Source organism: Euphorbia lathyris, chromosome 1 (assembly GCF_963576675.1).
Source record: "Euphorbia lathyris chromosome 1, ddEupLath1.1, whole genome shotgun sequence".
Lineage (NCBI taxonomy): Eukaryota > Viridiplantae > Streptophyta > Magnoliopsida > Malpighiales > Euphorbiaceae > Euphorbia > Euphorbia lathyris.
In genome coordinates this window covers 104,139,601-104,153,769 of record NC_088910.1, presented here as the reverse complement: position 1 = coordinate 104,153,769, position 14,169 = coordinate 104,139,601, and the positions used below count along the sequence as shown (strand labels likewise).

The following is a 14,169-nucleotide window of genomic DNA, read 5'->3' as shown; positions in this document are numbered from 1 at the left end:
CTATGGCGTTATCTCTAATAAGCCAGGCTCAAAAGTTGGGGGTCCCATCCCACCATTGTAAATCAGAATTGGTCCTTCCATAAGATGCAAGCGAGTCGGCAATTTGGTTCCATTCCCTGAAGATGTGCGTGCAACCAACTGCCATTGAATCCATATTTGCTAAGCAATTAATCCAATCGGCTTGGAGAGTCCAAGGCACGATAAGATCGTGAGTCCGAAAGAGGTGAACAACGTAAGATGAGTCACTTTCGAGACAAACTTTACTCCAACCTCGCAATTTTGCTGCTGAAATTGCGAAAAGAGCCAACAACCAAACAAATGAATAATCATTTCTAAGAAATTTTATTCCATTCTTTGCTATTCTATTCATTTGGAATAGTTATTCTATTCCATTCTATTCCGCAAACCAAACAGCACAAAATAGTTATAAGACATACCTGAATGAGGAACTTCGATTTCTTTGCCATCTTCAACAAATGCAGCACGCTAAGCATGAAGAAACGATATTAATAATAAAAAACGTTTTTGTCCATTGTCGTTTAGACAACTCCTAGGCGGTTTTGGCAGAGCCTATGTAGTTAAAAATCGTGTAAGGGACAAAAAAATGTCTAGAGGAACTAGTAGAAGAAAATTGGAATGGATTCTCGATTTCGAGTGTCTTGACGGGAGCTTGTGTGATCCAGACGGTCTTGTATTTTAATAGTAATTATTGCTATAGCAGTAATTTTTTATTGGTTTGGAATTAAAACAAGTCTGTTACACATATGTTATATTCAAATAATTCATACACGATCCATCCTTCCAATTCAATTTGTAATACATAAACTACTCAATATTTAACCAAAAAAAAAAAAGACAAACTAGCTCTATGGACGATAATCCTAATCATGCACGACAATAATATGATTATACAGTTGCCTTCGACAATTATCGGATCAAGCCACATATTTGCTCATGCTCAAAACCCTAGTCCGCATCCATCTTGTCGTCAGGTTTATCTGTCTCGAACACCGATAGATGCATCTTTATCACATATAAGAGATCATTCGTGTTGCTTCTCTATATATAGTAGTTTGAGCCATTTAAACTGACCATTTTCTTCGTCAATTTTGCTTCCATACTGACTAGGATCTTATACCAGTTGTTGGGAAGATAATGAATATGCCGCAAAAATAAAGATGGGCAAAAATATCAATAAAAATGACACCAATAAAATAGTAGCACTCAACTGTTTTCTAGAAATATTCTGTTAAAAGTAAAAAGTAAAAATAAAAGTGACAGCTGCATTAGCTGTTAAGAGTGATAAAAAGGAAAGAAAAAAACTTGTAACTGTTAAGGCTAATATGACAATTAGTTAGCAAGTATAAAAGCTTATAAGATGTGTTATTTGTAGCGATATCATAACATTAAGAAATCAAATGGTTTATGAGTTCTTTTTTCTCTCTATGAGTTTATGATGGTATCTGAGCGGTTGTTAAGATCATGAAAAGTGATGTCGCAAAAATCTGAAGCAGCAAGTGAAGATTTGGAATCTGTAGACAGCAAGTCTGTGTCAAGTGAATCATCCGCATCTAAAGAAGATCAAGAAGATCAAGAAAAGCAAAATTCAACTTTCACCAAATCAAATTCAGAACCAGAATCATCTCTTGAAATGCAATCAAAGAACAACAATGCAGATGACAAAGAGCGCTCATCAAACTAGTTTGATTCTTGTCTCCACTGTGTTAAATGGAAATAAATATGTTACTTGGCGAAGGAGCATGACTCTTGCACTTCACGCCAAACGCAAAATTAAGTATGTTTTAGAAGATGATTTAGAACCAGAAAAGGGTACTCCTGAATATGAAAATTGGGAAAATAATGATAGTTCAGTGTTTTCTTGGCTTCTTAATTCGCTCTCGAAAGATTTAGCCGAAACATTTCTGTTTGCATCTTCCGCCAAAGAATTATGGAAGGAGATTGCATCAGAATATGGATCTAGCAATGGTCCACTTATCTTTCAATTGCAAAGGGAAATCAACTCAGTTGTTCAAAGGAATTTAACTGTTGTAGACTAGTTTAACAAGATAAAACGACTGCGTGATGAATTGACAGTTCTTAGGCCAATTTCTAATTGCAAATGTGGTGACATGCGCAAACTTGTTCAAAATATTATGGATGAAGATAAATTGTTTCATTTTTTTTGTCTGGATTGAACACTGGCTATGAACATGTTGTGAATCAGATTCTATTGGCTGAACCGCTCCCAAATGTTACCAAAGCTTTTTCCATGTTAATGTTTCCACTTTTGTGAATGCAGTTAAGGTTTCATCTTCTAAGGGCCAAAGTTCTCAACCTAATAACTCAAATACTTCTGCTATTGATAAGAACAATGCATCTTTGTATTGTGATTATTGTGACAAAAATGGCCATGAGCGCAAGTTTTGTTTTAGGATGGTTGGTTATCCAGGATGGTATAAATGTCCTATGAGAACATGTCTAGGGAATTCTTCTGGTATAAAAAATGGTGGTGCAAAAGCATTATTTTCCCAGGAGCAACATTCACCACTAGATTTGGAGTCAAATTTAGAGGATAATGGAGACCAATTATCCAAAATGCAGTAAGGAATTCTAATCATGGTTCAACAGGAGGTTGGCAAACTTATACGAGGCAAACAACCACTCGTTTCTCCTGTTTCAAAGCAGGATGAGTTCACTGCTTTTGTTGCTGGTTGCTCAGGTAATTCTTATTCTTATAAATCATCTCATGTGTGGATAGTTGACTCTGGGGCTACTGCTCATATGAGCACTAGTTTGTCTTTTATGAGTGGTGTGGTTCTTTTGTCAAAGCCAAGGAGAGTGTTTCTTCCTGATGGAGAGGCTCAAACTGTTACACAAACGAGCTTTGTTGTGTTTCATCACAATTTCAAGCTCCAAAATGTTCTTTTTGTTCCTAATTTTCAATTCAATTTGTTATATGTTGGAAGATTGCTTCAAGAACAACATATGCAAATAGTATTATTGGCTAAGCATTGTGTTATGCAGGACCTAACTTCTATGTGCATTGTAGCAGTTGGTACTTTTCATGAAGGCCTTTATCAATTAACACCTGATGATTTTCATTAACAGAAGTTGCTGAAGTTTCAAGATAGTTGTTTTTCTGCTACTATGCAAACTAAGAATGTATTGACTTCTTTACATGATGATGCTGAACTATGGCATGCTAGGTTAGGCCACATATCTGTATCCAAATTGCAACATTTGTCTTCTTTTACTGATGTTGACGGTTTACGTCCATGTACTGTTTTCCATAAAGCTAAACAAACTCGTGCAAGTTTTTGTAACAGTTCTATCAGTTCAATTACAGCTTTTGAGTTGTTACACATAGATTGTTGGGGACCCTACAATCAACTTTCTATGTAAGGTTGCAGGTTTATGTTGACTATTGTTGACGATTATACTAGGGTGACATGGACTATTTTGTTCAAATCCAAAACTGAAGTTCCAAGTTTGCTAGAACAATTTTTGAAATTGGTTTCTACTCAGTTTGAAGCAACTGTAAAGATTATCCGTACAGATAATGGAACGGAGTTTTTAAGTGGTTTGACTCAGTTATTGTTTGCTAACCATGAGATAGTTCATCAGCGCACATGTGTGTACCCCGTTGGTCCCGTGTGATTAGTTCTAAGGGGGGAGGGGGTTAGGAACTAATATAACTTTTTCGTTTTAATTACGCTGACTTAATTGAATTCTTTGAGTTTCACAACTCAACTTTGGTCAGCGCGGCCGAGTGAGGCGTAAGACGGCTTTAGTCTGGTACTGACTAGAACCGTTTTACTTGTGAGTTGGGAAATGACACTTTTGTGATCAGCTTCCAACTCAGCACTCTGATTTACTCAGTGTCAGTTCAAACTATTTATATACTGAGTAAATATAGCAAGCAACACATATAGATATATATTGAAAGAGAGTTAGAGATTACTCAGCACGACTTATCCTGGTTCGGCCTCTCCGCCTACGTCCAGTCCCCAGAATCCCTCCGGGCTTTTTAAATCCAATACTGAGCTCTTTAAAGGTAGAGCACAAACCGTTTACAAGGCAGTTGAATATGCAAGAGTATCGTCCTCTATTCGTCTACTCAACTCCTACTAAGTGCTATAACCGAGCACCTAGATTTCTCTACCACTGAGTACTTAAAACCGAGTACTCAACATAGCTCACTCAATTTACAATTGATACAAAAATTTTCTTTTTCACATAAAGAACACTTTAGATGATTACAAAAATCACTCTAGCTTTTACACAGAATTGAAAATTTGGTGTAAGATCTATTTCTTGTTTTGGTGTGCTTTTGTATGTATGCTTTTTGTTCTCTTGTATTTCGGCAATCGACAAAGGCTCCAAAAAGTATACTTGTCCTTTTATAGTTGAAACCTTTAGGCACAATCATTTGAATCCGGAATTATCCATTGGATTCAAACGGCTCCTTCCGGCGACATGTTCTGGTCAGCTTCAGATTTGCAGGCCAATCCTGTCGTCTGAATTCCATAGTCGTCAGGTTTGTCTTTTTCTCGCAGGTTTCATCTTCTTGCGCCAGTTCGTCTTTTAGCTAACAAATAGTTGACCCATGCATCTCGAAACTGTATCCATGCATAATTCCAAAGCTTCTGAATTGGTGCAGACAGTTGTCGGATCTTGTCTTTTAGCAAACGGATCATTCGCGCTCACTAGTATAGAAATGCTCACTTGTGTCGCACCTCTTGTGTCGCGCTTAAAGCTAAAGCGACACAATAGAGTAACTAGTGTCGCGCGTTCTGTAAACGCGACACAACTAAGTATTCTGTGTCATCACTTGTGTCATGCTTGAAGAGCGTGCGTCACAAACGAGTTACTTCTTGTGTCGTCTGTTTTACAGTACGACACAAGAGCAAGCTTGTGACGCGCCTTTACCAAAGCGACACAAGAAGTGTGTTATCTTTGTGACACGCTTTTATTAAAGCGACACAATGAGTGTGTTATCTTTGTGTCGCTCCTTTTTAAAGTGCGACACAACTAATACGAACTACTATTTGGAACGACCTAATTAAGCTTAATTCAAACAATTAGGTACATGATTAAAACATGGAGGGGTCTAATTGACAGGAGACAAAGTAAATAGGTTCAGATTCGTAAGTATATAAATCAATGGGGGACTAAATTATAGAACATGAAGGGATCGATTTGAACAAAAATTGGATTAGCAGGGACTAAACCTAAATAAACAAAATAAGGAGGGATCTTGCAGAGTATAAACTGGTGTTTTTGGGGGTAATACCCAGGGTAAACAAGTTGTAGACATCACGGCTATACACGGCCTCTAATTCATGTCCGGACTGTACGACGCAAGGGTTGTGTAATTGAGAGCAACAGCCCTTCGCTGCACAGGACGTGGGGCTTTGCCTTCTGAAGGCGGTAGCCCTTCCGATCTTCTCTTTCTTGCTGGTGGCGGTTCCTTCGTTTCCATTTTGTTTTAGGTTTATATTTGTACATATTAAGTTGTGAACGAATTTTAGATTTTCTTAAACTATTTAGATCTCGATTAGTAAGGTTATTGGGATTTGAATTTAATTTTTTGGGAATTTTTAAGAAGATAAGATGGGTGACAAATTGTGTTGAGCATCAAGAGGGTTGTATCTAATTTTCAGAAAGAGGAGGCGGAAGAGGTTGCTCGCCGGAGCGATGGCTGTGGCCGCAATTGCCTTCAAAATTGTTGCATTCAAGGTATTTGTTGAAATGCTCTTGTTGCTTTTAGATGTGATTTTGATGGGCTATTCTCTGGATTTTCATGAATTGTGCTTGGGCTCATGTTTGTTTGGCTCCATGGATACAGGGGCAAGACCCCGTTATACGCTTTCAAGAAATCGTACAAGTCTGGAAAAGAAATTGGGTATATGGTTTGACAATTTATGTGAATGCCCGATTCTCAGATGCCTTGCAGTTCTCCTTCAGCATTCTACAATCTCTGGCTCTCATGTCGCCTGAATCACCGGCGTCACCAGGCTTACCACCTTCGGCAACATTCACGCCAGCCACCACATCCACAGAAGTCCCTCGTCAGCAACCACTCTTCCACGCAAATTTCAGATTCTGCAACTCCGAAATTCCTTAATCTCATCCAAAATCAATTTGTCAATCTTTCTTTGTCATCCTAAGTAAGTTAGTCTCCTTTTTAACTTGAATTTACAAAGAAATGCTTCAGTTTCTAGCTTGTAAATTCAATTTCCTAGGGTTCAAAGTCTTGAAATTTTGAGTTGAATTTCTGTATCCTTTGATTAATTCTTCTTTGAATTCATCAAAGTGGCCAATTTCATGCTTTGCTTCGGTTGGAACTCACTCACTCATTGTGTGCACACTAGCTGTTTGATAAAAATTCCCAATGAACAGAAGACTCATAATTCTCAACTGAATTGGCCAAAACTAGGGATGGCAATGTAGTGTACCCGCGGGTACCCGACACTACCTGACCCTAATGGGACTATCCGAACCCTGTTTTAGAGGGTATGTGACGGATATGAAATTAAAAATACTATCGGTCACGGTATGGAAAGACCCCAATTAAATGTTAGAACTATAAATGAATGGATTTAATTGGAGTTATAATAATATCGTAAATATTAGAAAAGTGAAGAAACAGACAAGATAATTAAAATAAAGTCCTGATCCCTTCTTCCCTGCCCGCTGCTCCATTTCAGCCCGTGACTTCGAAAGAGGAAGAAAAAATAAAATCAAAGAGAAGAGAAGAGCAGAGCAGAGGAATCAATCATCATTGATGACAAGCTCGGCCGTATTCTGTGAGTTGTTCATATGCTTTTGCTCTCGATTGTTCTCTCTTCTTGTTTACAATTGTTTCCAGATAACCAGACCCTATAGTATGAAAATGAAATTGATCGAGTGTGAGATTTTTTGGGGTTTTTTTATATGTAATCAGAAATTTCGTGTATGCAATTTGGTGGTAGAATTGATGTTAGGGTTAATATTATGTATGTGGGCTGGTTTAACAGTGCCAGGAAAATTCCTATCCATACATCCTCATTCTGAGGAAAATAGGTTTGTTTTTCTGTCTCTATATTACCTAATACTTTTGTTAATATTTGTTTCAATTTTTGCTTGCAGTTTCTGCTGAAATTAGAATGATTTTGATAACATCGTGATATTATCCCAAGGCTCAAAAGGGATATTCGCCCAAAGAACGCCACGTGTTGGCAGCCTGGTACGGGAATTCCGCGGCGTATCGAAGTAAAGAGATCCGACGGGCGGATAACCTAGGACTCGCCAAAGGAGACCCACTAGCGAACCTGTGAGGCGGATCTCCCTCAGCTCTCAATCCGCCATAAGAACGGCTGAGCCGACCTTGCAATAAAGATCATTAATAAGCTATCAATTAGCTAACTGCCAACTTAAGGGTAACCAGTAACTGCCATTAATGAGGCATTGATGGAGACTTTCTTGTTACTGAGAGTTACAACTTCACAACTATATATAGCCTATGTCTCAGGCTATCAAGGTACACACATTCATCTTTACCCTTTGTCAATTCAGTTTGCACTCTTGTTCATCCTTACTGACTTTGGCATCAGAGCTTCCCCCCATCGAACCCAATGACGCCTCCACAGGGACGGAAGCTGATCAGAATTTCTCCTCAAGTCATCAATTGGTGCGGTGATCGTGGATCGAACACGAGACCAAATCCTCAAGGCTTGGGATTCATGATTAGCCCGAAGGGAGTGAGCCCAAATCCTGACAAGGTTAAAGCCGTTCTAGAGATGCAAGCGCCACGGAATATCAGGGAAGTGCAACGCCTTAACGGGCGGATCGTAACCTTGGGCAGGTTTATCTCTTGTTCGGCCCGCAGATGCCAACCCTTTTATGAGGTCATCAAGAAGCAAAAGGCGTTTGAGTGGAATGAGGATTGTGAGAAGGCCTTCGAAGGAATCAAACAGTTTCTCACAGAACCGCCCTTAATGAGTCGGCCCTTGAAAGGTGAGGATCTTTATTTGTATGTCTCGATTACAGATAAAGCTGTTTGCACGGTCATGATAAGAGAAGAGGACGGCCAACAGTATCTAATTTATTACGTGAGCAATGTATTAAAGGATGCTGAAACTAGATACTCCAAGCTTGATAAAATGGCGTTGGCTGTTGTCACCACGGCAATCCGCCTTAGGCCATACTTTCAGGCTCATACTGTCATAGTTCGAACAAACATACCCATGAGGAAGGTATTGCAAAAGCCGGACACTTCAGGCAGATTGATGGAATGGGCAATCCGCTTTGGAGAGTTTAATGTACGATACGAGAGCAGATCAGCCTTGAAGAGTCAAGTCTTGGCAGACTTTGTGAATGAATTCACAGAAGAAGGGATGAATCTCCCAAAATCTTAGGTCGAGGAATGGACGATGTACACAGACGGGGCTTCCTCGGCAGAAGGAGCAGGTATAGGCATCGTAATCACAGACCCCCAATATATAAAGCTAAGGTACGCAACAAAATTGGATTTCATGGCAACCAACAATGCAGTGGAGTACGAGGCATTAATATTGGGACTGCGCCTGCTGAAAGAAATCACTCCCGAGCGGATCGTGATCTATAGCGACTCCAAGTTGATGGTCAACCAGGTGATCAAAAACTACGAGGTAAAAGATGAGGTTTTAGCCAAATACATTACCGAGGTTAAAAAATTGCTGGATCACCTTGAAGCTAAAGAAACTAAGTGGGAGTTGATCCATGTACCACGCGGTTCAAATACCGAAGCAGATCATCTAGCTAAAATGGCTTCCAGCAAGGAGAACTGGGTGGATCTGCAATGTCCATTCGAAATTAAAGCAGCTCCGGCCTTCGCCTCGGAAGAAGTTTCTCTACTTACGACAGTAGAGGGGGATTGGAGGTCTGCCATCCGCCAGTATCTGTTAGATGGAGCGCTACCTACGGACAAGGAGGAAGCTCGGCGGATAGTCAGGAAGGCGGCCTATTTCTCTATAATAAATGATTGCCTTTACAGAAAATCTTTTAGCCATCCTTGGTTAAAATGCATTTTGCCAGAAGAAGGACAGCAGGTCCTCAAGGAGTTGCATGAAGGAGCATGTGGAGCCCATGAGGCGTCCGCCTCCATCCTAAAAAAGTCCAGGCTAGCAGGATTTTATTGGCCCACTGCAGAACTTGATGCACAGAAACTGGTGGAATCTTGTCATAGTTGTCAGATTCATGCGAATGAATCTCATACTGCAAAGCATCTCCAAAAGCCCATCCTGGAAGGTCGACCCTTTGCCCTCTGGGGAATTGACATCGTTGGACCATTTCCCCCTACTTGTAGACAAAGAAGGTATGCGGTAGTAGCCGTAGATCACTTCACCAAGTGGGTGGAAGCTGAAGCTGTCTCCTCCATCACAGCTGAGAGAATGGTAGAATTCGTCAAAGATAATATCGTGGGAAGATATGGCATCCCATACACGATCATCATGGATAATGGAACGCAATTCAACTGTGGTGAGTTCAAAGCTTTCTGTGAAAAATTGGGCATTTTAAACAGATTCGTCTCAGTGTATTACCCACAATCCAACGGTATGACTGAAGTCACGAATCGGACAATCGTAAAAGGAATAAAGAAAAGACTGGGGGAGCATGATAAGAAATGGGCGGATCAGTTAACAAGCGTCTTATGGGCGTATCGTACTACTCCTCGCACGACCACAGGTGAAACCCCATTCGCCCTTTCTCATGGCGTGGAAGCAGTAATCCCAGTCGAGATATTGGTTCCAAGTGACAGAGTTGCATTCTATTGCGAGGAGGACAACGGTCAGAGATTAAGAGAAAGCCTTGATCAAGTGGAGGACAAGAGGGATAAGGCATATCTGCGTATGGCGGCCTATAAGCAGCGGATCGCAGCTTATCATGACAAAAACGCCAAACTTGTAGAATTGAATGTGGGAGATCTTGTGCTCCGCAAGGCCGACAAAATCCAATCAAAAGAAGGGAAGGGCAAGCTAGGGCTCACCTGGACTGGTCCATACCGCATAGTGGACAAGATTGGGTTCGCCACATTTAAAATCTAGGACATGGACGGAAATACACTGCCACGCACTTGGAATCTCCAAAATCTCCGCAAGTACTTCGCCAGAAAATAGAATGTGAACAAGGTCTTGAGTACTCTTTTTCCTTTAATAAGCTTTTTTCCCATGTGGTTTTTCTTGTTAAAGGTTTTAACGAGGCTCACATATAAGACCCTCTGGCTGTAATAAAGCATATTGTCTATCAAATAAAAAGCAATTGTTTTATTGTCCGTATTCTTTTTAAGTATTTTTTTTTGCAACAATATAAATATTCCAGTCTCAAAAAGAGGGGGCATCCAACGCTCTCCACATTAAAAATTACTGCTATCTCATAACTAATTTTTCTCCTCAAAGATAGGAGAACATTCTCATGGGCGGATCCATCTGTGGACGATCCCCATTCGAGATAGAGTTAAAACGTTCCTTGGACGCAAGGTCTTTACACTCTCTTACTCCCTTCCCAAAGAAGGGTTCACAAGACCTATAGGCGGATCACTTCACCTCAAAGATAGGTAGCAAGTGGATCCCTAAAGGCAGCTTTACTTCCTCTAAAGGAATAAAACAGCTTCAAACCTTCACAAAGGTTCACACAATGGAGTATGGCTGGCCACCTACTCCAGAATAAATCCAAAAATCCTATATATGTATTTACTTGCGCAAATGTAAAGGTAACATAAATAGCAAACACAAGGATTAAACATTGTACTTCAAGTTTTACAAACAAAAAATAAAACATCAAGTAACAACAGGAGCATTCTCCTCAACATTCTTCTCGCCAGAAGCACATGCTTGAGAAGCTTCCTTCTCGACAGCCCCAGATACATCCACCAAGGTGACCTCCTTTTCCACGGAAGGTGTTCCCCCAGGAAGAGGGGTGCCATCGGTTATCAGCTCCTCACCAGACTTCGGAGGCACTTCCTCGAGGTCCACTAGCTTGACGTTGGTGGTGGCAGGTTTGCTCTCTTCAACGGGTCCCTTCATCCATTTTCGAACATAGTAACGGAGGTAGTCCTTGATGTCCGGAATTTTGTTAAATTTAAGAACATCTTTTGGGTCTGGAACGGCGAACTGCGGATCTGTGAAATCGATCTCAGGATGCGCCAGTGAGACATACGCCATGATCAGTTCACCGTAAAAGAAAGCTTGCTCACCAGCCATGTACTCAACTTCTCCTACAACATTCTCATACTCCTTGGAATCTGCCTCAATCTTCTCCTTTAGCCTCTTTATCTCAGCGTCCTTAAGGGCCATGGCAGATGTGGCGGATGCGATATTCGCCATGGCATCAGCTATTTCTTTCTCCAACCTTTCTATGGTAGCCTTATCCGCCACGCCTTGAAGGAGCTCAGCTTCCATAGCACGTATGCGAGTATACATCTGTCAAAGACAAACGGTTTTGTCAAAATGAAGGAACAAAGATATAACTTTTTCTAAAAATCGGGAGAGTCATTCCAGCAAAGGGATCTACCGTAAGAAGCTCCGTCTTTCCCCTTTGAGCATGGACTGATCCTGGAATCTGGTTCTGATTCCTCTGTACCTCACCCAGCTGACCCAGAGCGTCATCTAGGTCATTGATAACAGATTCATTCTCCAAAGATCCCTGGACACCATACTTGGTGGACCAGTATCCGCCTAGGTCAGGCTTCACTATCTGCACGAAAATGTAAGAATCAAAACTTGGATTCCAAACATAGCTAACAGATAAGAGATAATGACAACCTACTTGTCCCATCTCCACCATGGGCATGGCGGATCTCATGGCATCCGCCATAATCTTCGGACCACCCGAAGCTGCTGGTTTCCTCCTTTTTAGAGGCGGATCGACCGCTGTCTCCGCCGGACGTTTCCCAGTATCCGTTTGGGGATTCGCCATTTGAGCTTTCTTATGAGCCTTGTCCTCCATCAGCTTCCTACGCTTCTCTGCAAGAGCGTGATTGGCCTTAGATAAACCCCTGCCAAGGACAACAACAGAGTAATCAAGGTTCAAAAAGAAAACGAAGTTACCTTGGTCAAATTGTGTAATCTTCGAGTAAATGAACTTGTCCCCATCTTTGCGAATCAGGGGAATATCGCTCATCATGAAATCTAGGGCATCAGCATATGTCCAGGCATCCGCCTTGACACTTTTCATGAGCTCCGCTACCACCTCATCACTATTCGTCAAAATACGCATATCTCCCGCCATATGTAAAGGTTTGGGATTCCAATATGTTGGGAAGCCTAGAGATTCGCCCTCATTTATCTTCACATAAAAGAATTTTTCGTCCCAACAATGGACGTTGGACATTTTGCCACTAAACGGCGAATACGCTCCAAATTTTGCAGAAGTAAGAAAAGACTCCGACTTTCGCTTTGATGGTTTATGAAAGGCTCTGAAGATACAGGGAGTGTACATTACTCCTAAGTTCGAGGCAAGATAGCAATCTAAAGCTATGTCTAACCAGCCATTAGGATGTAATTGGCTAACCATAATGTCAAAATAAGCAAGGATGTCCGCCATCATCTTGGGAAGAGGCAGTCGAAATCCTCTTTCTACGTGACTAAAGTACACTGTCAAGAATCCGCTTGGCGGATAGGCGGGTCGTTGATGAGCCTCCGCCAATTGGGTCTCGTAGTTATTTATCCATGGGAATCTATTCACTAGATCCGCCAGATCCGCGGCACTCATACGAGACGAAGTGGACTCCGCTCGAGGTTTCTTTTTCCTAGGTAGGGTAGAAGAAGAGGCCATCCTCTCGAAAAAATGCCAGAGATCTACGGCCGGAGCGGTTCCGGTAATTGGGGTTGAGAGTTTTTGGTTACTACTACCTAAACGAGTTCGATCGTGATTACACGCCGAGTCGAGCAACTCAGGTAAATCGGAGTTAACCGTACCTTCGGAGGAGTTAGAATTTTCCGACGAAGAAGAGGTCCAGCTAAATACAACCTCAGAAGGAGAGGACAAATTGAAAAATTCAAAGGTGGACCCAGAGGATGAAAAAGAACTTCTAAACATTCAAAGCACAATATACAGAACGAAAAGATGAACTTACATGAAGAGTAGAAGATTAAAAGATTCTGGAAAAACTCCAAAGAAGCTCTGCACAGAAGTCGCAAAAGAAAATGGAGACGAAGAACGAATGAGGGAGAAAGAGAAAAGGGAAAGAGAAGAAGGCATTTTCTCTCTCCTCGGGTGATGCGTTTGCCACACGTGTCACTCTATGATTGGCATCGAACAGAGTGCTCATTAATGCAGGTAATCATGACGGCGCGCAAAGAATCTCAAAAGCCCTAAAGGACTTTAAAGGAACTTTGGGGGGGCTTCTGATCACATCGTGATATTATCCCAAGGATCAAAAGGGATATTCGCCCAAAGAACGCCACGTGTTGGCAGCCTGGTACGGGAATTCCGCGGCGTATCGAAGTAAAGAGATCCGACGGACGGATAACCTAGGACTCGCCAAAGGAGACCCACTAGCGAACCTGTGAGGCGGATCTCCCTCAGCTCTCAATCCGCCATAAGAACGACTGAGCCGACCTTGCCATAAAGATCATTAATAAGCTATTAATTAGCTAACTGCCAACTTAAGGGTAACTAGTAACCGCCATTAATGGGGCATTGATGGAGACTTTCTAGTTACTGAGAGTTACAACTTCACAACTATATATAGCCTATGTCTCAGGCTATCAAGGTACACGCATTCATCTTTACCTTTTGTCAATTCAGTTTGCACTCTTGTTCATCCTTACTGACTTTGGCATCGAAGCTTCCCCCCGTCGAACCCAACGATGCCCCCACAGGGACGGAAGCTGATCAGAATTTCTCCTCAAGTCATCAGATTTGTTGGTACTTGGGGTTTTGTATGTGTTGGGGTACAATATTCTTCCAGCAATGAACTTTAGGGATGTCAATTCGGGTTGTTATGTTGTAATGGCGTTATATTGTTGATATATTTCGTAAGATACATAATGATATAAATGCAGCTAAACTGATTGTCAAACGAGTTGATTTAGACGTTTTACTCTCGTTGAACTGTTTCCACGAGTCAATGTTCATTGTTTTTGAAAGATGAAGTAGGGTATAAACTGAAAAACCTCTATAGGAGCAAGTAATGGTTGTAAGTTA

The 14,169-nt window shown here is 41.3% G+C and overlaps 1 long non-coding RNA gene across 1 annotated transcript in view; it reads right to left on the bottom strand.

The window, feature by feature from the left end:
- Window positions 1-1,499: 1,499 nt before the first annotated feature.
- Window positions 1,500-14,169, bottom strand: part of LOC136209791 (uncharacterized) — a 42,461-nt gene continuing 29,791 nt past the window's right edge. The window contains exon 3 of the long non-coding RNA XR_010677673.1: window positions 1,500-1,571. This is a non-coding gene — a long non-coding RNA (uncharacterized lncRNA). The remainder of the gene's footprint in view (window positions 1,572-14,169) is intronic.